This window comes from Rhinolophus ferrumequinum, chromosome X (genome assembly GCF_004115265.2).
Source record: "Rhinolophus ferrumequinum isolate MPI-CBG mRhiFer1 chromosome X, mRhiFer1_v1.p, whole genome shotgun sequence".
Classification (NCBI taxonomy): domain Eukaryota; kingdom Metazoa; phylum Chordata; class Mammalia; order Chiroptera; family Rhinolophidae; genus Rhinolophus; species Rhinolophus ferrumequinum.
In genome coordinates, this window is record NC_046284.1 from 106,800,391 (window position 1) to 106,826,387 (window position 25,997).

Below are 25,997 nucleotides of genomic sequence, written 5' to 3' on the forward strand. Positions count from 1 at the left end.
AAACTGAAAGTATTTCCAGTTTAAATTGGTAAGTTGAACATATGTGCTTACCTCTAATACATCCCCAAACCTTTTGAAATGAGAGCAAATGAACAGAGAAGAAAAAAAGTACATCTACAAGGAAAAAAAGAGACAATAGCACAAAATTTTGGAGTGGAAAATGCCAATGGATGAGTAGAAACCGATATATCTGTGTGCCAGGCCAGCAGTGAGAAAAGCTTAAACACACCGACAGATCCCGAGATACTACAAGCAGTGACAGGGAACCTAGGCTTTAAACATTGCTGAAGTCTATTTAAGAAGTACTTAAAAATGGGAACCATCATGCACTGTAAAAGTAAAATGGTGCAGACACTTTGGAAAACAATCTGAGAATTCCTCAAACAACTAAACACAGAGTTACAATATGCCCCAGCAATTCCACTCCCAAGAGAATTGAAAACATATACCCCCATAAAAAGTTATACATGAATGCTAACAGCAGCATTATTCATAACAGCCAAAAAGTGTAAACAACCCAAATGTCCAACATTGGATAAGTAAGATGTGATATATCCATACAGTGGAATATTATTTGGCCACAGAAAGGAACGAAATACTGATGATACATGTGACAACATGGATGACCCTTGCAAACATTATTCCAAGTGAACGAAACAAATCACAAAAGATTCTATATTATGTGATTCCATTTATATAAAATGTCCAAAATAGGCAAATCCCTGGAGACAGAAAATAGACCAGTGGTTGCCTAGGTCTGGGTGAGTGGGGAAGGATGAGGAATGACTACTGATGGGTACCGGATTTTATTTTCTAAAAATATTCTAAAATGTATCATGGTGATGTTTGCACAACTCTGTGAATATACTAAAAAGCATTGAATTTAATCCTTTCAATGGGTGAATTATATCTCAATAAAGCTATATATTTTTTTAAAAAGTCAGTACACTCTTCAGATATCCCCCCTACTCCACAGTCAGGCCACTGGCCCTCCCCTCTTCAAAACATCAGAGACCTGTTCTCTGGCAAGGTTAAGCCTGCAGGCCTCTGGAATGGGTGACAGCAGGCCAATTGAAGTCAAGTGCTATAGTGAAAGCAGGGGAGTTGCACTAAGGGCAAATGTAAGCACTGACTATTGAGGTTTTCAGCTTTCTTTCCCCCTCAGATCCCAGAACCTTGGCTGGCAGGCAGGATCTGCATAGGGAAGTCTAATAGTACCAAGATAAAAGACATCAAGTACCAGTATGACCAGCAACCACCCTGCACAAAGCTTGAAAGCAGTCAGTATGGCATGGTGGTTATATGCACAGAGTATGGATCTGAACTCTCTAGGTTGGAATCACAGCTCTGCTGGTGATTGGCCAAGAGGCCTCTGACAAGTTATTAATCTCTCACAACTTATCTACAAAATGGGAATAATACAAGAACTTATGGGGTTATTGTAAGAATTAAATGTAAAGTGCTTAGAACAGGGCCTGGCATAAAGTAAGACTCTTATAATTGCTTACTGTTATTATTTATGCCCCATTCTTAAACGTAATCAGACAAGGAAAACCAGGCAGCTAAGGAATCTTTAATATGAAAGACAGAAATCAAAATAAATAAACGGGGAAAAAGCCACTGGGAATAGAAAGTATGAAGGGAAAAAAAAATCATCCCCCAAATTATCATGACTATACTCAGAGAGATAAGAGAAGATATTTTGACCTCGAACAAGAACGGAATGTTACTAAAGGACAATGAAAAATGAAATAAGTCCTAGTTAGAACTGAGAAAATAATACCAAAAGGAAACCATGTGGTCATGGTTCTGGTAAGACAGAGAAGCAGCAAAATTTGAATATTGTCAGTGGAAGAGAAAAAAGGTAAAGGAGAAAAACCCCTAAGGAATTCTACATAATAATAATGTGCCATATCATCAGCCTATAGCTTCCCACATTACCAGTGCTCAAAAAATGTTTTGTGATTTAATCAATCAATCAATCAATCAATAAATGACTACAATTTCTGGAGAAGCAACAAGGCATATACGACTGAGACGTGATGTGCTGGCATAGTGGAACTTTTCTGGAAAGCAATTTGGCAATATGTGTCAGGAGTGCTCAAAAAAAGATAATCCAATAATTATATTTCCAGTAATTTATCCTCGGCAAATCATTTCAGAAATGTAAGCAAACATTTATATACAAAGATATCTAGTGCAGCATCATTTCATAATCAGAAATGTAGGGAAATCAATATATTCACTAACATTAAATATATTCAATATATCTATATATTAATAAAATTCATTTAAAAAGTGATTTTGAAGGTCATTTCACGATGATATAGAAATGTTCCCAATGATAGTGAAAACATTAGGACACAAAACTGAGTAAACTATATCATTTTAAAATGTCAAGAACCTTGAAATAAACTTTTGTTTAAACCTAACCCTCTCAGTCCCAATCCAGATGCCAGTTTTTGAATACCTCCCTCCCTCCCTTTCTTTCTCTCTCTCTCTCTCTCTCTCTCTCTCTCTCTCTCTCTCTCGCTCTCTCGCTCTCTCGCTCTCTCGCTCTCTCGCTCTCTCGCTCTCTCTCCAATCAATCTCTATCTCTCTCCCCACTCTAATCATACATGATCCCTCTGTCCCCATTCTTCTGGATTCTAATAGCGATTTGTCTGCCCTTCTTATTAGCCTTATCCCTTCTCTTGTTTTTAAGCTTCTGGAGCATAAGAATTATTAATATATCTAAAGTTCATGCCTCCTTTAGTATCCACCAAAATGCTTTGCACACAGTTAGTGTACTCATCATTTATTCATCAATTTATAGACAACTATTAGATGTCTATTGTACACCTAGAACTACTAAGGAGAGGTTAAGACCATAGACGTGGGACCAACAGATTTGGATCCCAAATCAGGCTGTGCATGACTTTGGGCAAATTGATTAAGCACATGAGGCCTCAGTTTACCCACACTAAAATGAGAATGCCTTAGGTCAGTGTTTCCAATGAACCTTAAGATGAGCATTTACATACAGGTGATTTATCAAGTGCTCCCAGGAAAGATGAGGGGGACAGGCAGACAGAGGGAACAAAACAAATAAGAGTGTGATCTCAGGTGAAGTCCCAACCTGAGCCTGATTAGGAGAGCTGTGGTTCACACAAATAAAGCCTTAACACTGTCCCTACTTGAATCCAGGAGTGGGTGGACGTTCATACTCACAGCTGACAGTCACTGGCCAAGGTTCCTTGGTGCAGAGACAGGGCTAGGGGTAGGGGGTTGGTAACACTAAACTCCCAGGCAATTCCAGGTCTCTGTGTCTCAGCAAAGAGGCTCCAGTAGCCCAAGGTCATTCCCCTGAAGAAAGTAACAGGTGGAGGCCTTTAGAAACCAAAGAACACAGAAGCTGTGGGAGGGAGGGCACTGTGGGCGGTGGTGAGTGGCCATGACAGAGGGCTAGGTGACCTCTAAATCAGCTTTCTGAGTCAAATTTCAACAATAGTCTATTATATTTAATATAGAAGATATAATCCTTATATCTATCTGGGGAGATAAATGAACATAGATTAAATCACTGGATGCTAAGACACAGTACACGCAAACATAAACACCATTCAGAAAAAGGGGAAATGTACAGCTTAGTCTGAAAGATATTCTATAAGGAGACAAGTCTGTGAGTTAGCCATGAAGGAAATGTGAGCTTGTAATTGGACTGCTTCAACACAAATCAATTTCCCTAAAATCCCAAACAACAAAACGATTCTTTTGAATCCAAACTTCTCTCTCCTCTCCTCACCCTCTTTTCTCCTGAACTTTCATTTAAACTCTTTATGACATCCAGGCTCTCAAATCCTCTGTCTTCTACCGCTTCTGCCATAACTTCCTCACTTGTTCTCTCCATAAACACACATCTTTATCCCTGTGTTTTCTTTTTAGTTCTTCCATCCTAGAATGTTCTTCTCCCTTTTCCCAAGTTATCTAAATCACAGTTCCACAACAAAACTTTCACAAATACTTCAGTGATTCTCCAGTTCATAAACTGCCTCCAACACCCATAAAATGATTAGAAATGATACGACAGTGTATAATTAACATCTAAACCCTATGGTACTAAATCTGGCTGCTACAAGCCTCTATTCTTTCTCCTCAACTAGATTGTAATCCTCCAAGGACAATGTATTGTATCCCTTCACACCACCTGGCAGAGATCTCGACAAATCAAAGACAAACATATATGAAAGATGACGTCTCTCCTTAATCAAAATGAATACCAAACATAATCACACAAGATAAACTTCATGTTATAGAATAACACACGAATACAATGCAGAATCAGTATCCTGACGTTTTCTGACATGTTACTTCAGGATGATAAAGCAGAAAATGGAAAATAAAAAAGAAACTATCAAAAACACTTTACAAAAATACACATCTCTAAATACATCTTCAGGTTAATTCATTTAGGTGTTTATATATCCGAGGATCACGATTTATCACATCATTTTGATAAATAGCATTCTCAGTACAGACATCCAGCTCTTAAGAAAAATATGAGACAAGACAGCCTAAGGCTGTCAGAATGGGAGCACAGCAATGGGAGTCAAGCTTTTCTGATATGACACATGGCTGATTCTCACATAATGACTATATTTTATCATCTGGATATCAATACTCAATTTTTTCATATGCTGTCTAGAGTCACTCTTAGGAGAGATTTCAATTTCCACCCTAAAGAATACTGCCCAAAATAAGAAAAGTATTAATGCTTCCTAGGGTTCTTGCTTTCAGTGTTACTAATTCCATGGAAATATACTTATAAACAAAAAAAGAACATTTGAGAAAAAAGACAAGAATGGATTAAACAGACTATACACACTGGATTATCTGCGGTTTACTTTGGCATGTGGCAGACACACTCACCCACCTTCCTCAATGGTTTCAACATCTGCTTCATAACCTGCCCACTTCATTCTCTGCTCAGGTCTCTGGTTCATTCATCTTCATATTAGCTAACCTTTTTTCCCCTGGTTTTAGAGCCCAGGATCTTCTAAGCCTTAAGCATCTTCATGTTCACTTCCCTGCATTCACTCCTGTGGCCAATTCACAGGCATGGGCATCACTTGAAACCCTGTTCCAGCTCACTGATACTAGCTCTGCAACTACCTTCTTGAGCCACAGTTCCCTCTCCTTCAACCCATTACATCCCTCAGTTCCCTGTAACTTTCCTTGTCTTTAACTGCTTCTTCAGTCTCTACTGTTTCGCTGTCCTCCAAAAAAATCTAACTTCTTTCTGTGACATTTGGTGCCACCAAAATGTTTAACTGATGTAGCAGTAGAATCTAGATTTTCTCACTCTGTTAGACACCTCTCATACCTGCTCAAACATTTACTAATTTTTATAAAGTCCAATTTTTTCCCCCTTATGCTCACATCTAAGATTTCTTTGCCTAAGAAGAAATATGAATGCCAAATAAAAATATAAAAAGATGCTCAACATCATTTGTCAGCAAGGAAATGCAAAGTAAAACCATAATGAGATACCACTACCCACCTGTTAGAATGACTTTTTAAAATAGAAATACCAAGTGCAGATAAGCTACTATAATGCTCATTACTATCTGTATGAATGCTGCACATCTGCTCTGCAAAACAGATCAACAGTTTCTTATAAAGTTATACATAGTTACCATAGGACTCAGCAATCCCACTTTTTAGGTATTTACCCAAGAGAAGTGAAAATATGCTCACACAAAAAAATCTGTGTGCAATTGTTAATAGCAGCTTTATTCATAATCGCCCAAACTGGAAACCCAATGACTCACCTGGGGAGTAGGTAAACAAACTCTGCTACATCTATACAATGGAATACTGCTCAACAATAAAAAAATGAATGAAGTACTGATACACTCAACAACCTGGAGGCCTCTCAGATGCACTCTGCTGAGTACAAGAAACCAGACCCATAAGGCTTTATACCATATGGTTCCATTTACATGACATTTCTGGAAAAGGCAAAATGACAGGGATGGAGGAGAGATCAGTGATTGCCAGAGCCTGGAGATGAAGGAGGGTGTGGGGACAGAGTCCCAGAGAGCAGTTTCCAGGCTGTTGGCCTCGCGTGGGGAGGTGCTGGCTGGGGTAGTGAATGACCATCAACTGTGATTGGTTGGCCATCAGCTGTGACCAGTTGGCCAATTGGCTACTGATGTAACTGCGGGGCTGCATTGATTGGTTGGTTGGTTGGCAGGCAGAGAAGTGAATGGCAGACTGCAGACCGTGTGGCTACTACTGCATGTGTCTTGATCGGCTGCCAGAGAGAATATAATGGTATGACTCCCCTGTCTATGGCTCCGTGGGTGTTCCTTTTTGGCCTAGCCATATCCTGCATTCTTACGTGGGGAGCGGGACCAGAGGCCCTGCAGGCCGCCCCGCACGACAGAGGGATTGGCTACAAATGGGCAGCAGAGGGAATTTATTGGGGTGAGAAAACTGTTTTGTATCCTGATTGCATTAGTGGATACATGGCTGTATGCATTTGTCAAAACCCATAGCATCACAGTAATTTACAAGAGTAAATTTTACCATATGCAAATTTTAAAGTAAAATTTAAAAAAAAATAGTGTGGGTAAGGACATAGAGCAAATGAACATTTATAAAATCCTGTGCAGGGTGTAAACTGATGTAATCACTTTGGAAAACAATTTGGTATCATCTTACAGAGTTGAGTATGGACGATCTCATGATCTGGCAATCTCACCCCACAGAGAAACTTGGGCATCTGCACCAGAACACGTACATGTAAATGCTCATAAGAGCATTTTGTAATGAAAAAATCAGGAGAGAGCACAAATTTTGACTGGCAGGAAAATTGATGAATATATTGGGAAACATTGAGGGTCAATATTCAGTTCAGGGAGAGTAGTGGCAGCTTGCAGCTGCTACATGAACTTTGTAATAGTTTCTCCTGCTCAGTTCTTAATTCTGCAGACCTCTTGCTAGAGTCTGAATGTTTATGTCCCCCAAAATTCAAATGTTGAAATCCTAACCCCCAAGGTGATGGCATTAGGAGGTGGGGCTTTGGGAAGTATTAGGTCATGAGGGCAGAGCCCTCATGATTGGGATTAGTGCCCTTATAAAAGAGGCCTCAGAGAGCTAGGTGCCTCTTCTGCCATGTCGAGTTACAGTGAGAAGATGGTCGTCAGTGGGGAAGCTTGCTCTCACCAGATACTGAATCTGCCAGCACCATAATCTTGGACTTCCCAACCTCCAGAACTGTAAGAAATAAACGTTTGTTGTTTATAAGCCTGCCAGTTTATAGTATTTTTGTTATAGCAGCCTGAACAGACTAAGACACCTCCTATTAACTCTGTACGCCCCAATCCCTCCAACAAATTTCCTTTATTCTTATGATGGCTTGACGTGATTTATGTCTCTCGCGGTCAAGAACCTTGAAAGGTTCAAAGCCCAATCCAAACTTAACATCTGCCTTCAACACATGTAGATCCATCACCTTCTGACTCATTCACACTCAAATGTGGCATCACTTTACCAACGTCATCTGCTTTACCACCCTGTCATTTCTACCTCTTTAACATGTTACACACCTGTCTGAAATAAATGCAGACCTCTGTGAAATCATAGCAGCAAACAAACCTGTTTAAATCCTATTCATCCTTCAAGAACTACTTCAAAGTCAGCTCTTGTCTTATCTCCATTTCCTATGCCTAGCGAGATAAAACCACTCTGAACTTTTATAGCACAACTTACCTATTTTCCTGTCATTAGTGCATTCAACTAATGCTTATTTTGTACCTACTCTGTCAGAAATTGTTCTAGGAGCTGGAAATACAGTAACAAACTGAATAGACATAAATCCTCGTGTAGTAGGGAGCAGAAAACAAAATCGTAAGTAAAATATGTAGCAGGTTAGTGAGTGATAGGTGTTAAGGAGAAAATGTAAACAGAGAAGGGACTAGCAAATATCATGGAGTGTGTACCCTTTTAGATAAGACGGGTATGGAATGTCTCACAGAACAGGTAAGATTTGAGAAGCAAGTGAGGGAGTGGACCAAGTGGGTATCTTAGGGAAGATCATTCAAGACAGAGAGAACAGCAAATGCAAAGTCCCCAACTTTGAAGCAGATCAAATTTTTTGCGGAAGAATGAAGAGGCAGAGAGAAAAAGGGGGAGAGTAGAAGGAGATGAGATGAGAAAGTAACAAAAAGCAGATCACGAAGGGCCTTATTGATCCTGGTAAGGATCTTGGCTTTTCTCTGAATAAGATGGGAAGCCACTGAAGGTTTTCAGCAAACATTTTCTGCCTTAGTTTTAACAGGCTCATTCTGGGTTGAGAATGGACTTCCAGGGGAGGGAGGGCATGGAGGCTGAGCAGAAGCAGGGAGACAAGTTAAGAGTTTGCTGTCTTTTGGGAAGATGTTGATGGAAACAACATAGACTTTTCATCTCCCTATACTCCTCTAGACAATGGAAAAATCAAATAGGGTAGCCTAAGAAAAGAATGAATTGAAACGAATCTCTAGGAATCCAATGAATCTCAAATGAATCCCATAGATTGGATGCAAGAAGAACAGCAGCTCTGCACAAAAGGAGGGAAAACAAAAGGATTTCTGGTCGTCTTAAGAGCCAGGGAATCTGGAAATTGCTAGCAGATCATCACCATGAAAAGGAGGAGTCCCTCCTAGGAATGGAGCATTCTGCAGGCTAATCAGAAAAACAGTGGAAACCAGAGGAGGCTTCTCAGACCCCCACTTGAGGTGAGTGCAAGAGCGCTGTAGGGAGGACTCAGTTGCTGGGCAGCCTGATCCCACAGGCTCCCTGAGAAAGTAGAGTCCCACACTGAGGACATACCACAGGGCCATCACTTTGGCAGGGGGAGAGGGAGAGATAGTTTAGATCCAGGAGGTTGTCGAATAGGTAGCCAGTGGAGGCAATTTTCAGAAATAACTGGAGAGATGGCTCCACTGAGAGACCATGCTTTTTAATACTTCTAAGTAACACTAGAAGAGGGAACCCAGGAGCTGCGCAGTTTGGAAAGCTATCCTCGTCCAACCCTCAGGAACTTTCTTGTGAAAGTGGAGGTAAATTTATCTTATTTAAACATGAGTAGCAGAAAAGGAGAACATTCAATTCAATATGCAAAGATATCAGTTCTTTAAAGTTATTTTTTCATGGGGATGAGGGTGACATATAATTGTTATATGTTCTAGCAATGTAGATATTACACAACTATCAAAATTGGAGGAAGGGGAGACTGTAAGGAAAACAAAATAAGCTTGCTGGTTGCCTTATAAGGGTAAAGGAAATTATTTTAGAATAGACACTCTGGCAGAGGGCAAGGAGGCAAGAAGAGGTTACTAGCTAACTTAATATTGCTCATGGTAGACAACCAGCATACAGGAGTCAAGAACCTCTGTACCTCTGGGATATGGAGGCAGGAAATTATTTGCATTAGGACTCTAGAGCATCTGCAAGAACAACAGAAACAACTTTGGAACAGTAAGCCACACTTCCAGACAACAAGCTACATTCCCAAACACTTGAACAACTTGGGGAAAGTGTCCCCTTGGAAAGGAACTTATTACCCTGCAGTACAGAGAAGCCAGAAACCATATGTGCACTGTTTGGGGGGTACAAGCCAATGTTGGTTAAGGAAACATAGGGAGGTGTCATAGGACCAGCTCTTCCATATGCTACGGGGAAATTTAATCTAAATTTTTGATGAGGGACACAAAAGATTTGTTACACAGAAGGCAGAGCATCTATTTTGAGAACAAGAGTTGTTAACAACTGCAGTGAATAGTATGAAAGAGTAGAAAAATATAATATATGAGCTTGAAATCAAACAGATTCAATTCTAGCTTCACAAGTAACAGTTATCTGGGGTAAATTCCTCCCTTTCTCTGAGCTTCAGTTTTCTCACCTCTACAATTTCACTAATAATATATCTATCAATATCATCATAAGGACTGGCATGTTCAGGTCTGAGACGTGTTAGTTCTCTCATTTTTTCGCTCTTCCTCCCCTCTCCCACACCCATTCTTTAAAGACATCAAGATAAACTAATCACCTTTGTAGATCCAGTATGACAATATGTTTACACATTGGAAGACTACTTCTTGTTCTGTCCTCAGAACCTAAAACAGCTATCTCTTACTCTCCAAAAACTTACTTTTCTTAAAATTTAACTTCATGTATTAAATAATGCTTTTTGTTCAGGATAAATATTAATGACGTTTTTAATAGCTTTTCATAGCTCCTGCCCTATTGTTTTGTTATAGACCATTAAGCAGTTGTTACATTCCATTTGTGCTTGAGGTTGTCTTTATTTTGCTTTTACTGTGTCATATTGGTTTGTAAGCCATATGGGAAAACTCCAAGATGAAAGGCCCTTCGTCAATGCAAGACGTTAGTATTCTATCTTTTTAGAAGATGAGTTTACTCTCTAGGCATATGGAATTGAATTTAATTAAGGGTATTTGCATCACTTAGTCCTAGTAAAAGCAAGCCTGTCATTCTGTCATATTAATTTTATTTCTGTCAACTTAATGTTTAATGGCTAGATCTAAAAAGCTAGGATGCTTGGCCATGCAGGAGAAAAATGAGGTAGGAATCGTGAACAGTATCATCACTCAACTTATACTTGTTGGCAATCTGAGAGGCTCCCTAAACTAAGCTCTGGTGTTTATACAGCGATGGGGGTCCAACATCACGGTTTTCTACAATGTGGTGCAGCCCCAGGAGACAGGAAAATCACACACAGTAGACAAATACTAAAAACTGGCTGGTTAAGAGCAATCAGATACACTGTGAATCCTTTCTGGCCAAAAAGTGAAGGGGGAGAATCGCAAACCTGCCAGACAGCAAACAACCATTATATCTTCCTCGAAAGAATCAACTGTGGGCAAATACCTATCTTTACAGGAGTTGAACAGTCTCCCCCAAATAAGCCAAATTTCCATGACCCCATACCATGTCACTCCCCTGCTTAAAACCCTCCCCATTGAACTTAAGTTTAAACTCAAAATCCTTAGTAGAACTTAGAACTAGGATTTCAAATTCAGGACCAGTATTAGATGACAAATGACAACTGATCCTAGGCCTGTGTGTCAGGAAGGTATAGAAAGTGGTGAGGACTGTGTTGAAAAGCAGAGCACAAAGCCCATACCATAGCAGCAGCCTCCCCTCAGTTCTACCTGATTTGTTGTTAGGAGGACATTATTGCCAGACCTTCTGACTGGTCAGAAGACCAGCCAGAAAGCTCAATTTTAAAATCTGATCTTTAAATAAGTCAAACTGAAAATACTGTGTAAGACAACATTCTGCAGAACAAACAAAAGCAAATCTGGACTAAAGACCACAATTTTGTAACTTCTGCACATGCCCAGAACTAGAAAGAGAAATTGAGTGTGTGTATGTGTGTGTGTGTGTAGATACATAGTAGAAAATAAACATATGGGAGAATCTTCAAACCAAGACAAGACTAGATAACCAGAACAATTTGTATCATCTAGCCTGCCTTCTATATTTTTAATCATTTGGGCAGGGGCTGAGCTGAAGTATCACTGGGTACTGACTATTAAAGAGAGCCTTACTGGGCAAATTTATAATATCAACAAGACTATAAGTGAATTCTTAACTTTTTTTTAACTTAATAATTTAATTGATTTTATTCTCTTCATTAGCAGCTCTGCTTAATAAAAGGTTTTATTTTTCATAATAGATCAATGTATTTATTTAATAAAATTACTTCAATAAAAAGTGATTGCTAAGCTAGAAATTCTTTTTTGCCTTTTTTTAATAGCAGTTTATTATTACTTTCAGGTGCACAAAACAATGTAATAGCCATTTATCATTTATATCCCTCACCCAGTAACAACACCCCTCCTCCCATCCACTATCCCTGACATCTCACACAGCCATGACATTTCCACTGTCTCTATTCCTAATGCTGTAAATATATATATATATATATATATGTATATGTATATAAAATTGTACTTGACATTCATTATTGTTCAGCTTCAGCTTCAGGTGTACAGTGCAGTGATCAGGCATCTACATCATCCCTGAGGTGGTCTCCCAAATGGGACACGTGTCCATCGGATACCCTACAAAATCTTTACAACATTATTGATTACATTCCCCAAATTGACTTTCGTATCCCCGTGGCCATCTTGTGGTTACTGACTGTGCTGTCTAATCCCCTCCCCTTCTCCCTCATCCCCATTCCCCTCCCATCTAGCAACCCTCAGTTTTTCCTCTATGTCTCTGAGAGTATTTCTGATTAGTGCATTCATTTATTCTTTTCTTTAGATTCCACATATAAGTGAGATCATATGGTATTTGTCTTTGTCTGACTTATTTCACTTAACATAATGTTCTCTAGGTCCATCCATGTTGTTGCAAATGGTAAGCTTTCTTTCTTCTTTATGGCTGCGTAATACTCCATTGTATAAATGTATCACACTTTCTTTTTTTTAATAATTAATATTTATTGAGCTGTATGTGCATTATCTCATTTAATTTAAAAAACATCCCCATGAGGTAGGTATTATTATTATTCACATTTTACAGGTGAGGAAACTGAGGCTGGAAGAGATTAAGTAACTCGTCCAAGACCACATAGCTAGTAAGTGGTGGGGCTGGGATTTAAAACCAGACACTCAATTCCAGGGCCATCTGCTCGTGGGCTCATGAACAGGACATAAAGGAGCAAAATACTCTGGAAGACTAGAAAGCCCTCCCCTTTACAATCTGAATCTCTCAAGGACATAACATCTTATGTGGTGAATGAAGACTGTAACACTGAAAGGGTAGATGAGCAAGGAAACTCCTAACTTCTTACTGCTTGTGAGGAAATCCACAAATGCACCTTATAATCTGATGGTACCACACTTTCTTAATGCAGTCGTCCACCGATGGGCATTTTGGTTGTTTCCATGTCTTGGCTATTGTGTATAGTGCTGCAATAAACATACGGGTGCATAAATTTCTTTTAATTAGAGTTTTGGATTTCTCCAGATAGATACCTAGGAGTGGAATTGCTGGATCATAAGGTAGTTCAATTTTCAGATTTTTGAGATACCTCCATACTGTTTTCCATAGTGGCTGCACCAAACTGCAATGCCACCAACAGTGCACAAGGGTTCCTTTTCTCTACATCCTCGCCAGCACTTGTTGTTTGTTGATTTATTGATGATAGCCATTTTGACCGGGGTGAGGTGGTATCTCATTGTGGTTTTTATTTGCATTTCTCTAATGATTAGTGAGGTTGAGCATTTTCTCGTATGTCTGTTTGCCATCTGTATGTCCTTTTTAGAAAAATGTCTCATGTCCTCTGCCCATTTTTTAATTGGGTTGTTTGTTTTTTTGGAGTTGAGTGAGTTTTTTTATAAATTTGGGATATTAACCCCTTATCATTGGCAAATGTCTTCTCCCATTCAGTAGGATCCCTTTTTGTTTTATTAATGGTAACTTCTTAAAATTAATTGATTTCAGAAACCTATGAGTATACACTGACACAAATGGCAATTATGCATTAGCCAAGACAAACACTGATTCTTCATTAAATTAAGACATATATTGGACTTATTTTTTGTCCTGTATCCAGAATACATTAGTAGTGTCAATTGTCACTTTGTTTATAGCAAAAATTCAAAACTTTCACTAATTTACATAGGTATCTCCAGAAACTACTTCAAAAGTGAGACTACTAAGTAATATGATTCTACTACTTTCAACTTATACTGACTGTCCTTAAAATACAAAATTGTTTCAAGTAACTTTGTTGTTGATTCTAATGATTGGAAAATTATGCTTAAGTTTGATAAGAGATATCAGTATATACTTTCACCAGTTTCTTGCATGACAAATAAACTAACTTCAAGGAAATTCCAGGTGCTGATTTTCAAAGATGTTTGAGCTAAGAAGCATGGCTGCAAAGTGGGATGCCCTCTATGCGGGGAGAATGGCTTCCAACAATGCCCAACTACACGCTGAATGCTCGAGTTAGAAAGTTGGAAGAAGAGATGAGCCTCCAGTCCAGACAGAGCCACCAAACAAGTCCCTCCATTCTAGTGAAATGACTTGCTGACCTCTCATAGCACTTTGTGGAAGACAGGGGCAGTCATGAGATATGGAGTGTTGAAGGTCATTGAGAGGATGTGATTGCTGGTTGACCTGCAAGCTAGATCCGGACAATCAAAAAGGCTCCTCACTCCCTCCCCATCCCTGGAATGTACATTCATTCTGCTGACCATTCTCTCAGTAGGAATTGTTTTCAATAACACAACCTAGACAGAGCAATGTGGTGCTGCATGGTATAGGTGACTAAACCCAGTTATTGGTTAAAGATACACCACACAGATTTCTGGTCAAGATGGCAAAGTAGGAAAATGCTCTGCTTGCTTCCTCTCACGACCACATCAGGATTACAACTAAAGTACAGAACAACCATCACTGAGAATCGTCTGAAGTCTAGCTAAACAGAAGTCCTACAACCAAGGACATACAGAAGAAGCCATGTGGAGACTGGTAGGAGGGGCGGAGATGTGGAAGGGGCTGATCCCACACCTCTACGTGGCAGTTAAAAATTGGGAGGGGTATCTCAGCTGTGGAAGCCCTCCCAGAGGAGTAAGTGGTCCAAGCAACACACTACGTACCCCAGTCCAGGTTTCCAGTGCCAAGAAGAGAAGTCCCCACAACTCCTGGCTGTGAAAACCAGCAAAGATTATGGCTGAGTGATATGGAAGGCAGCGAGATTTCCAGGCATTCCCTTTAAAGGGCCTGCACATGGAATTATTCACCAGTGAACTCACTCTCTCTGAGCTTCAGTGCTGGGGCAGCAACTCAAAAGGTGCCAGGAACATAGAAGGAGGAAATAAATTGTCTGGCCTTGAGGTGAGGGCTAAAGGGGCAGCTTTCTCCCAGACAGAGGGCTGGCAGAAGCCATTGTTTCTTTGTTGAGCCCTCCCATCACCTAGAGTGCAGACTTAGGCAGCTGCCATATGTGAGTCTCCATCAATGTAGCTAACACCGTTCCTTCCCATCCTAGTGATTCCCTGAGGTGCTGCCCCACCCAACTTACAGGCCCAACCAAGCTGCTTCTAGTGGCTTCTTCATACAAATGGTCTACCTTAGCTCATGCTGTGGACTTTCCTAAAATCTCTCAAAGATTCACAAACCCCAAACAAGCATCATCTGGCCTCAGCATGCCCCACACTTCTTGCTAAGCAGCTGCAAGTCCGGTACTAGCAGCAGTAACCTCAGTTCACAGCTTAGCCTCTCCCAGGCACCTCCACACTCAGTACAGATGAAAGACATCTGTGGATCACTTTGTGGTTCATGCCAGGTGGCCCCAGGGCAGGGCACAGGTGGCAGCTGAACTTGGCCTGCAGCAGGGCCCTTCTCAGGAGGCCCCAGGCCTGCACACCCGGTGGCTGGCTTTGAAATGCCTCCACAGACTACACACCCAAAGGGCAAACTGGGCAGTCACCAGAGCCCCACTAAAGCAAATCCTACTGTGTAGGATCAGTCTCTGAACAACAGCTCCTCCACTGTAGTCATGGCCAGTCCTCACAACCAATCAGCCTGCGAATCAATCCCTCTCACTGACGTGCAAACAGCAACCAAAGCTCAACTACAACAGGAGACAAACACAACCCACACAAGAGACATACCTGCAGCACCTGGCTAAGGTAACCAGGGAGATCAGGTAGCAGAAAATACCTAATCAGAACACCAAAAAGAAAAAAGAACAAAAAAAATGAATATAATTTAAGGGACCTCTGGGACAACATCAAGCACACCTACATTTGCATCATAGGGGTACCAGAAGCAGAAGAGAAAGAGCAAGGAATTGAAGACCTATTTGAAGAAACAATGATTGAAAACTTCCCTAGCCTGGCAAAGGAAAGGGATATTCAAGCCCAGGAAGCACAGAGAGTCCCAAACAAGATGAACCCAAAGAGGCCTACACCAGGACACATCATAGTTAAAATGCCAAAGGTTGAAGACAAAGAGAATCTTAAAAGCAGCAAGAGAAAAGCAGTTAGTTACCTACATGGGAGCTTCCCTAAGACTGTCAGCTGATTTCTCAACAGAAACTTTGCAGGCCAGAAAGAAAGGACTGGCAGGAAATATTCAAAGTGATGAAAAGAAGGACCTACAACCAAGACTACTCTACCCAGCAAAGCTATCATTTAGAATCAAAGGACAGATAAAGAGTTTTCCAGAAAAGAAAAAGCTAAAGGAGTTCATCACCACCAAACCAATATTACAAGAAATGTTAAAGGGACTTCTTTAAGAAGAAGAAAAAATAATCAAAATATGAATAATAAAGTGGCAATAACTACCTATCCACCAACAATACTTTCATTGTAAGTGGATTAAATGCTCCAATAATAAGTCATAGGGTGGTTGAATGGATAAAAAAACAAGACCCTTATATATGCTGCCTATAAGAGACTCACTTCTTGTCAAAAGACACACATAGACTGGAAAGTAAAGAGATGGAAAAAGATAATTTATGAAAATGGAAACAAACAAACAAACAAACAAAAGCTGGTGTCACAGTACTTATACCAGACAAACTAGACTTTAAAACAAATGCTGTAACAAGAGAAAAGAAGATAAATACCCAGAAGTGGTATTTATACCCACTTATATAAATACCACTTCTGGGTATTTATTTGAAGAAACCCAAAACACTACTTCGAAGAGACATATGCACACATATGTTCATTGCAGCATTATATACGGTAGCCAACATATGGAGGCAACTTGGGTGTTCATTAATGGATGAAAAAAGAATAGCTGGTACATATATACAATGGAATATTACTCAGCCACAAAAAAGAATGGAGTTTGTCATCTGCAACAACATGGATAGACCTAGAGGGTATTGTGCTGAGTGGAATAAGTCAGACAGATATAGACAAATGCCATATGATTTCACTTGTATGTGGAATCTAAAGAACAAAAAAATGAACAAATAAAACAGAAACAAACTCATAGATACAGAGAACATTTTGATGTTTGCCAGATCGAAGGGGTCTTGGGGGGATAAGTGAAAAAGAGGAAGGGATTAAAAACTGCAAATTGTTAGTTACAAAATAGTCATGGGGATGTAAAATATAGCATAAGGAATATAGTCAATAATATTGTAATAACTGTATGGCATCACATGAGTACTAGATTTATTGAGGTGATCACTTTGTAAGTTACATAAATGTCTAATCACTATGTTGTACACTTGAAACTAACAAATATACTATTGTATGCCAACTGTAATTGAAGGGCCAGCCCAGTGGCTCAGGTGGTTGGAGCTCTGTGCTCCTAATGCCGAAGGCTGCCGGTTCATTTCCCACAAGGGCCAGTGGGCTCTCAACCACAAGGTGGCTGGTTCGACGCCTCGACTCCCGCAAGGGATGGTGGGCTCTGCCCCCTGCAACTAACATTGAACACGGCACCTTGAGCTGAGCTGCCACTGAGCTCCTGGATGGCTCCCTTGGTTGGAGCGTGTCCTCTCAACCACAAGGTTGCTGATTCAACTCCCGCAAGGGATGATGGACTGCACCCCCTGCAACTAACAACGGCAACTGGACCTGGAGCTGAACGGTGCCCTTCACAACTAAGATTGAAAGGACAACAACTTGACTTGGAAAAGTCCTGGAAGTACACACTGTTCCCCAATAAAAAGTCCTGTTCCCCTTCCCCAATAAAAAAAAAAAAAACTTAAAAAAAAACTGTGATTGAAAAAAATTTAAAAATATGTACCCTACACAATTTATATTTTGACAAGTAATTTTCATTAACATTTAACAAATTACTAAATAAACATCTGAAAATGTTTAAATAATGACAGCATCCATGTAATAAGTACCTTCACCCAGGGTGCAATGTTTGAACAATAAAGTTATTTGAATTTCTAAGATATAGAATATTTTTAATCTTCTTTCTTTATAATTGCATTCCACGCAATAAAAATCTAACAAAAATTAAATGGAAGAATTCCTTTTTAAAATCACCTCCAGTATGTGGGTATAGAAATCTATATAAAGTTGAAAAACAAACTAACCCTCACAACAACAAGGGATCTTACCATTTCCTCATGACTGAATTTTTTATAACTAGGACATTGGATAATTAACTATTGGCCTCAAAACTCCACTTAGCATATTGTGCATTTACATGTACTAAAGCTGAAATAATAAATTCCTAAGTTTAAAAACACTTCTTCTTGTCTCTTGTCTCACAACTGCAGAAATAATACTGGAGGGTCTTGTGATTCATGAATTTTAATTCTTGTATCACAGCTTTATAATCTACAGCTACAAAAACAGCAGGAAAAGGAATTGCCTAAACAGAATCACTAGGCTGGGCAGTAGAAATCTTCAGGGTGATCCAAGTATTTATATGCAGCTATCATCATGAAAAACCAGCTCCTCTGGTTCACCCACTGTCTAGAATGATGAGTGCTGGTGCCTTCCAATTCAGACAGAGCTGTAAGGACACCAATAGATGTCCTTTTATTTTCTGTCTATTGTTGCCTAATGGAGACAAAAATAATTACTGAGCATCTGCCAATTTGATAAAGTGCTACAATTATCCTAACTGTGTAATACCTATCAGCTTTTTAACAGGGTTATAAGTGGAATATGCCCAAGGAAAAGTAGCTTAAGTCCCTCAGTAGTTTCAGAATATATTTCATTATTTTGGGTTTCTCCTTAGAAATAATAGAAAAGGAAAAGTATATATTTTCTTTTTAATCTAAGCTTGGACACACTAAGATACATATTTGTTTGATTTTAAAAAATTGTTTGAATATCAATTAATGTAATCCATCACATCAACATACTAAGAAAGAAAAATCATATATCAGTAGACGTAAAAAAAGCATTTGACAAAAATCCAACACCAATTCATGATTTAAAGAAAAACTCTCAGTAAACCAGAAATAGAGGGAAACTTTCTCAACTTGATGCAGACTATCTACAAAAAACCTAAAGCTAACATCATACTTAATGGTGAGAAACTCAAAGCTTTCTCATTAAGATCAGGTACAAAGCAAGGATGTCCCTTCTCACCACTCCTTTTCAATATTGTACTGGAAGTCCTTCTTAATACAATAAGGCAAGAAAAGAGAATAAAAGGTATACAGATTGGGAAGAGGACACAAAACTGTCTGCCATTGTTCCCCGATTACATGAGTGTCTATGTAGAAAATTTGAAACAACAACAACAACAAAGAACTCCTTAAAAAACTGATTCTAAAGTTTACATGGAGACGCAAAATACTCAGAATAGCCAACCCAATATTGAAGAAGAACAACAAACTTCTGGACAAACATTAACCAACCTCAAGACTTACAATAAAGCTACAGTAACCAAGAAAACATGGTATTGGCAAAAGAATAAACAAATAGATAGATGAAACAGAATAGAGAACACAGAAATGGATCCCCATAAGTATAGTTAACAAATCTTTGACAGAAGAGCCAATGCAGTACAATAGAACAAAGACAGTCTCTTCAACAAATGGTGCTGGAACAACTGAACATCCACATGTAAAAAAAAAAAAAAAGAAGAAGAAGAAGAAAAAAAAAAGAAGAAGAAGAAGAAGAAGAAGAGGAAGAGGAAGAAGGAAAGGAAGGAAGGAAGGAAGGAAGGAAGGAAGGAAGGAAGGAAGGAAGGAAGGAAGGAAGGAAGAAAGAAAGAAAGAAAAACTAATTTACACAGAGCCGTTATACCCTTCACCCTTCAAAATTGGTCACAGACTTAAACGTAAAATGTAAAACCATGAAACTCCTAGAAGATAACATAGAAAACTTGAGTTTGGTGATGACTTTTTAATATAATACCAAAGACATGACCCATGAAAAAAATCACTGATAAGCAGGATTTCATTAAAATTAAAAACTTCTGCTCTACAAAAGACAATGTCAAGAGACTGAGAAGATAAGCTACAGACTGGGAGAAAATATTTGTAAAGGATACATCTGATAAAGGATTTTTATCCAAAATATACAAAAAACTCTTAAGATTCAACAATATGAAACAATAGACCCAATAAAAATATGGGCGAAAGGCTTTAACAGACACCTCACCAAAGAAGCTATGCAGGTAGTAAGTAAGCATACGGAAAAATGCTTCACATCATACGTCATCAGGGAAATGCAAACTAAAATAACAATCAGACACCACCACACAACTATTAGAAAGGCCAAAGTCTGGAACACTGACAACACCAAAAGCTGATTAGTATTTGGAACAATAGGAGCTCTCACTCACTGCTGGTGGGAATGAAAAATGGTACAGCCACTTTGGAAGATTATTTAGCAGTTTTTTACAAAACTAAATATACTGCTACCATACAATCCAGCAGTCACACTCCTTGGTGTTTACCCAAAGGAGATGAAAGCTGATATCCACACAAAAACCTGTACACAGATGTTTACAGCAGGTTTATTGATAACTGACAAAACTTGGAAGCAACCAAGATGTCCTTCAGTAGGCAAATGGATAAATGAACTGTGGTACATCCAGATAATAGAACATTATTCAGTGCTAAAAAGAACTGAGCTAGCAAGCAATGAAAAGACGTGGAAGAAACTGAAATGCTTACTAAGTGAAAAAAAAAAAACAATCTGAAAAGGCTACATATTGTATGAATCCAATTATATGACATTCTGGAAAAGGTAAAACTATGGAGACAGTAAAAGGATCAGTGGTTTACCAGGAATTGGGGGACAGGGATGAATAGGCGAAACACAGGGAATTTTTAGGGCAGTGTAAATACTCCATATGATACCATAATGATGGATACACGCATGTCATTAAACATTTTTGAAAACCCATAGAAAGTAAAACACCAAGAGTGAACAGTAATATAAACTATGGACATTGGGTGATAATGATGTATCAATGTAGGTTAATCAATTATAACAAATGTACGATTCAAATGGAGGATATTGAAAATGGGGGGTGGTTATGCATGTGCAGGGGAGGGAGTATATGGAAAAATCTCTGTACCTTCACCTCGGTTTTGCTATGAACCTAAAACGGCTCTAAAAAAGTAGTTTTAATTTTTTAAAAAAATTCTTCCATTGTTATTATAGATTTATCTAGTTCTTATTTTTCTGTCAATTTTTGCTATATATATATATATATATATATATATATATATATATATATATATATATATATATATATATTAGTTTCAGGTGTATAAAACAACATAATGATTAGACCTTTATACCCCCTCACAAAGTGATAACCCTCCTCCCAGTCTACTACCCTTCTGATATCATATATAACTGGTACTATACCATTCACTATATTCCCTATGCTATTCTTTATATCCCGTGACCACATATATATATTCAATTATAGTTGACGTTCGATATTATTCTACATCAGCTTCATATATTTTGAACACATGTTACTAGGTGAATACAGATTTAGATTTTTTTTGCCTTCCTTGATAATTGGACCTTTTATCATCACACAATATCCTTCTATATCTCCTAGTAATACTCTTCCCTCTGATAGTCCACTTTATTTTAAGTTCATATAATTATACCAGCTTTGGTGTGTGCATGTGTAGAAAGGGGCATTAGTGTTTTCACAGTGCGTTTTTCTTCGAGGTGTGATCAAACAATATGGTGAATGTTTAAATAAAAAATTTATTACAGTGAAAGACACATTGCCATTAATCCCCCTCAAAATACTCCCCCGCGCTTTGAATACACTTGTCCTATCATTCTTGCCACTTTCTGAAGCAGTTCTGGAAGTCCTCTTTTGTGAGTGTCTTTAGTTGCACTTTCATGGATGCCTTGATGTCCTGAATCATTTTGACTTTGGGGAAGAGTCAGAAGTTGCACAGTGCCAGATCCCGTGAATAAGGTGGATGAGGACACACGGTAACATTTTTATTTGACAGAAATGCTGTATACCAGAAGCAATGTGTGACATGGAGCTTTGTCATGATGGAGGATTATTTATGGCACACTTTAAAACTCTTCTTCTCTCAACCATAGCCACACCCGACTGACTGCACCAAACAAGTTGAAACTTGTCACACACTGTTACTAAGGTTCAACATACCAATTCCCATATTGAAGATCCCTGCCTTTCCATTGGATGGCACTCAGGAGCAGCATTCATCACATGTTGTGATCACACCAAAGGCTCTACGTCACACATTGCTTCTGGTATGGCAATTTCTGTCAAATAAAAACATTATGGTGTGTCCTCATCCACCTTATTCACAGGATCTAGCACTGTGCAACTTCTGGCTATCCCCCAAAGTCAAAATGACCATTAAAAAAGGTAAACATTTTGAATTGATTCAGGACATCAAGGAAGCCACAACAGCACAACTAAAGATACTCAGGAAAGAGGACTTCCACAACTGCTTCGGAAAGTGGCAAGAATGATGGGCTAAGTGTGTTTGAAGTAAGAAAGAGTATTTTGAGGGGGGTTAATAGCAATGTGCCTTTTACTGTAATGAATTTTTTTAATTTAAACATTTACCGTATTGTTTGATCACACTTCACATATGCTGTCTACAAAAGACTCACTTTAGATTTAAGGACACACATTGGTTGAAAGGGCAGGGATGGAAAAGATAATCCTGGCAATGGTAACCAAATGGCAAATGATAACCTAAGTCAAGAAAGCTGGCTATATTTATATCAGACAAAATAGACTTTAAGCCAAAACTGACACAAGAAACAAAGTAGGACATTATATAATGATAAAAGGTCAATTCACCAAGAATATATGACAATTATAAATTTATATGCATCTAATATCAGAGGACCTAAATATGTAAAGTAAACACAGAACTGAAAGGAAAATTGAGAGGTCTACAAAAATAGTAGGAAATTTCAATACTCCACTTTCAATATTGAATAGAACATCCAGACAGAAGATTAATAAGGAAGCAGATAACCTGAACAACATTAAGAATTAAATGGACCTAATGGACATACACAAAATATTCACCTCAACAGCAGCAGAGTATACACTCTTCTTAAGTACACATGGAACATTCTCCAGGATAGATCACTAGTTAAATCAAAAAACAAATCTTAAAAACTTCAAAAATACTGAAATCATACCAAGTGACTTTTCCAACCACAAAGGAATAAAACTGGGCATCAACAGTAGAAGGGAAAATGGAAATTTCACAAGTATGTCGAAAATAACAGAATCTTGAACAACCAATGAGTCAAAGAAGAAATCAAAAGGGGAATTAGAAACTATCTTGAAACAAACAAAAACAAAAATACAATATACCAAAACTTATGGGATGCAGTAAAAGCAGTGTTAAGAGGGATATTTATAATGATAAATGTCTGTATTATAAAGTACGAAAGATCTCAAATAAACAATCTAATTTTACACCTCAAGGAACTAGAAAAAAAACAAAGCCCAGTGTTATCAAAAGGAAGAAATAATAAAGATTAGAGTAGAAATAAACAAAATAGAGATTAGAGAAACAATAGGGAAAAAATCAACAAAACTAAGAGTTTGTATTTGAAAAGACAAAAAAATGACAAAACTATAGCTAGATTAAAAAAAAGATGACTCAAAACCATAAACAACAGAGAAGACATTACAACTGATGACACAAAAATTAAAAGATCATAAGAGACTACTAGGAAAAATTGTGTGCTAATAAATTGGATAACCTAGAAGAAAATGGATAAGGTCCCAGAAAAATACACCCTACCATAACTGAATCATGAAGAAATTGAAAATCTAAATAGATCTTGCCACATCAACAGAATGAAGAATGAAAATCACACGATCATCTCAACAGGTGCATAAAAAATCTTTGACAAAATTCAATACACTTTCATTATAAAAACTCTTAGCAAACTAGGAATGAAAGGAAATCATTTCAACATTATAAAGGCCATATGTGGAAAACACACAGCTAACACCATACTTAAAGGTGAAAACTGAAATCTTTTCCTCTAAGATCTGGAACAAGGCAAGGATGCTCAGACTTTCGACTTCTATTCCATATAGTACTGGAAGTCTTAGCCAAAGATATTAGGCAATAAAAAGAAATAAAAGGCATCCAAATAAGAAATAAGTAAACTCCTGTCTTATCTGTGCTTGCAGATGACAAGATTTTATATGTAGAAAACTGTAAAGACCTCTCCCCCCCCAAAGGGGGGGGTAGAAGTAATCAATGAATTTAGTAAAGTTGCAGTATAAAAATCAACATACAAAATTCAATTGCATTTCTATATACTAACAATAAACTATTTGAAAAAGAAATTAAGGAAACAATCCCACTTAAAATAGCATTAAAAAATAAAATACTTAGAAATTAACTAAGAAGGTGAAAGACTTGTGTACTGACAACTATAAAACATTGTTCAAATAAAGAAGAAATAAACAAATGGAAAGACATCCCATGTTCATGGATGGACAGACTTAATATTGTTTAAACGTCCACACTACCCAAAGCACTTTACAGATTAAATGAAATCCCAATGACAATGTTATGAAAACAGAAAAAACAACTCTGAAATTCACAAAGGATCCCAATAACCAAAATAGTCTTGAGAAAAAAAGGACAAAGGTGAAAGCCTCACACTTTCTGATTTCAAAATATCTTACAAAGTTATAGTAATTAGAATAGTATTGTACTACCATAAAGACAGATGTGTAGACCAATCGAACAGAATAGAAAGCCCAGAAATAAATCCACATATATAGTCAAATGATGCCTGACAAAGGAGCCAAGACTACACAATGGGGGGAAAATAGTCTCTTTAACAAATAGTATGGGAAAACTGGATATCTACATGCAGAAAAACAGATTGGAGTCCTGTCTTATACCATATATAAAAATTAACTCAAAATGGATTAAAGACTTAAACATAAGACCTGAAACTATAAAACTCCTAGAAAAAAACATATGAGAAAATCTTCATGACATTGGTCTTGGCAATAATTTCTTTGCTATGACACCCAAAGCACAGGCAACAAAAGCAAAAATAGACAAGTGAGACTATATCAAACTAAAAAGTCTTCTTCACAGCAAAGAAACAGTCAATAGAGTGAAAAGGCAATCTATGGAATGGGGAAAATATTTGCAAACTATGTATCAAATAAGAGGTAAATATCCAAAAGTTTTAAGGAGCTCCTACAACTCAATAGCAAAAAATCAAATAATTAAATTTCAAAAGGGGCAAAGGACTTGAAGAGATTTCTCCAAAGAAGACATACAAATGGCCAACACATATGTGAAAAGGTGCTCAACATCACTAATCATCAGGGAAATGCAAATCAAAACTATAATGGTATGTCACCTCACATCTGTTAGAATGGTTATTATCAAAAAGATAAAAGATAACAAGTGCTGGCAAGGAGGTGGCGAAAAGGGAACCCTTGTATACTGTTAGTAGGAGTGTAAGTTGGTACAGCCACTATGGAAAACCATATGAAGTTTCCTCAAAAAATAGAACTACTATATGATCCAGCAATCCCACTTCTGGGTATATATCCAAAGGAAATATAATCAGCATCCTGAAGAGATACCTGCACTGTCATGTTCATTACAGCATTATTCACAATAGACAAGACATGGAAACAGTCTGTCTGTTAATGGATGAATGGATCAAGAAAATGTGATACACACACACACACACACACACACACACAATGGAATAATATTCAGCCTTTAAAAAAAAGGAAATCCTGCCATTTGCAGCAACATGGATGAGCCTGGATGACATGATACTAAGTGAAATAATCCAGACACAGAAAGACAGACACTTCATGATTTCACTTTTACATGGAATCTAAGAAAGTTGACCTCATAAAAGCATAGAGTAGAATGGTGGTTGCCAGATGCTGGGGGTTGGAGGAAATGGGTATAGAGTTTCAGTTATACAAGATGAATAAATTCTAGAAATCTTCTGTACAACATCATGCCCATAGTTAACAATACTATATTGTATACC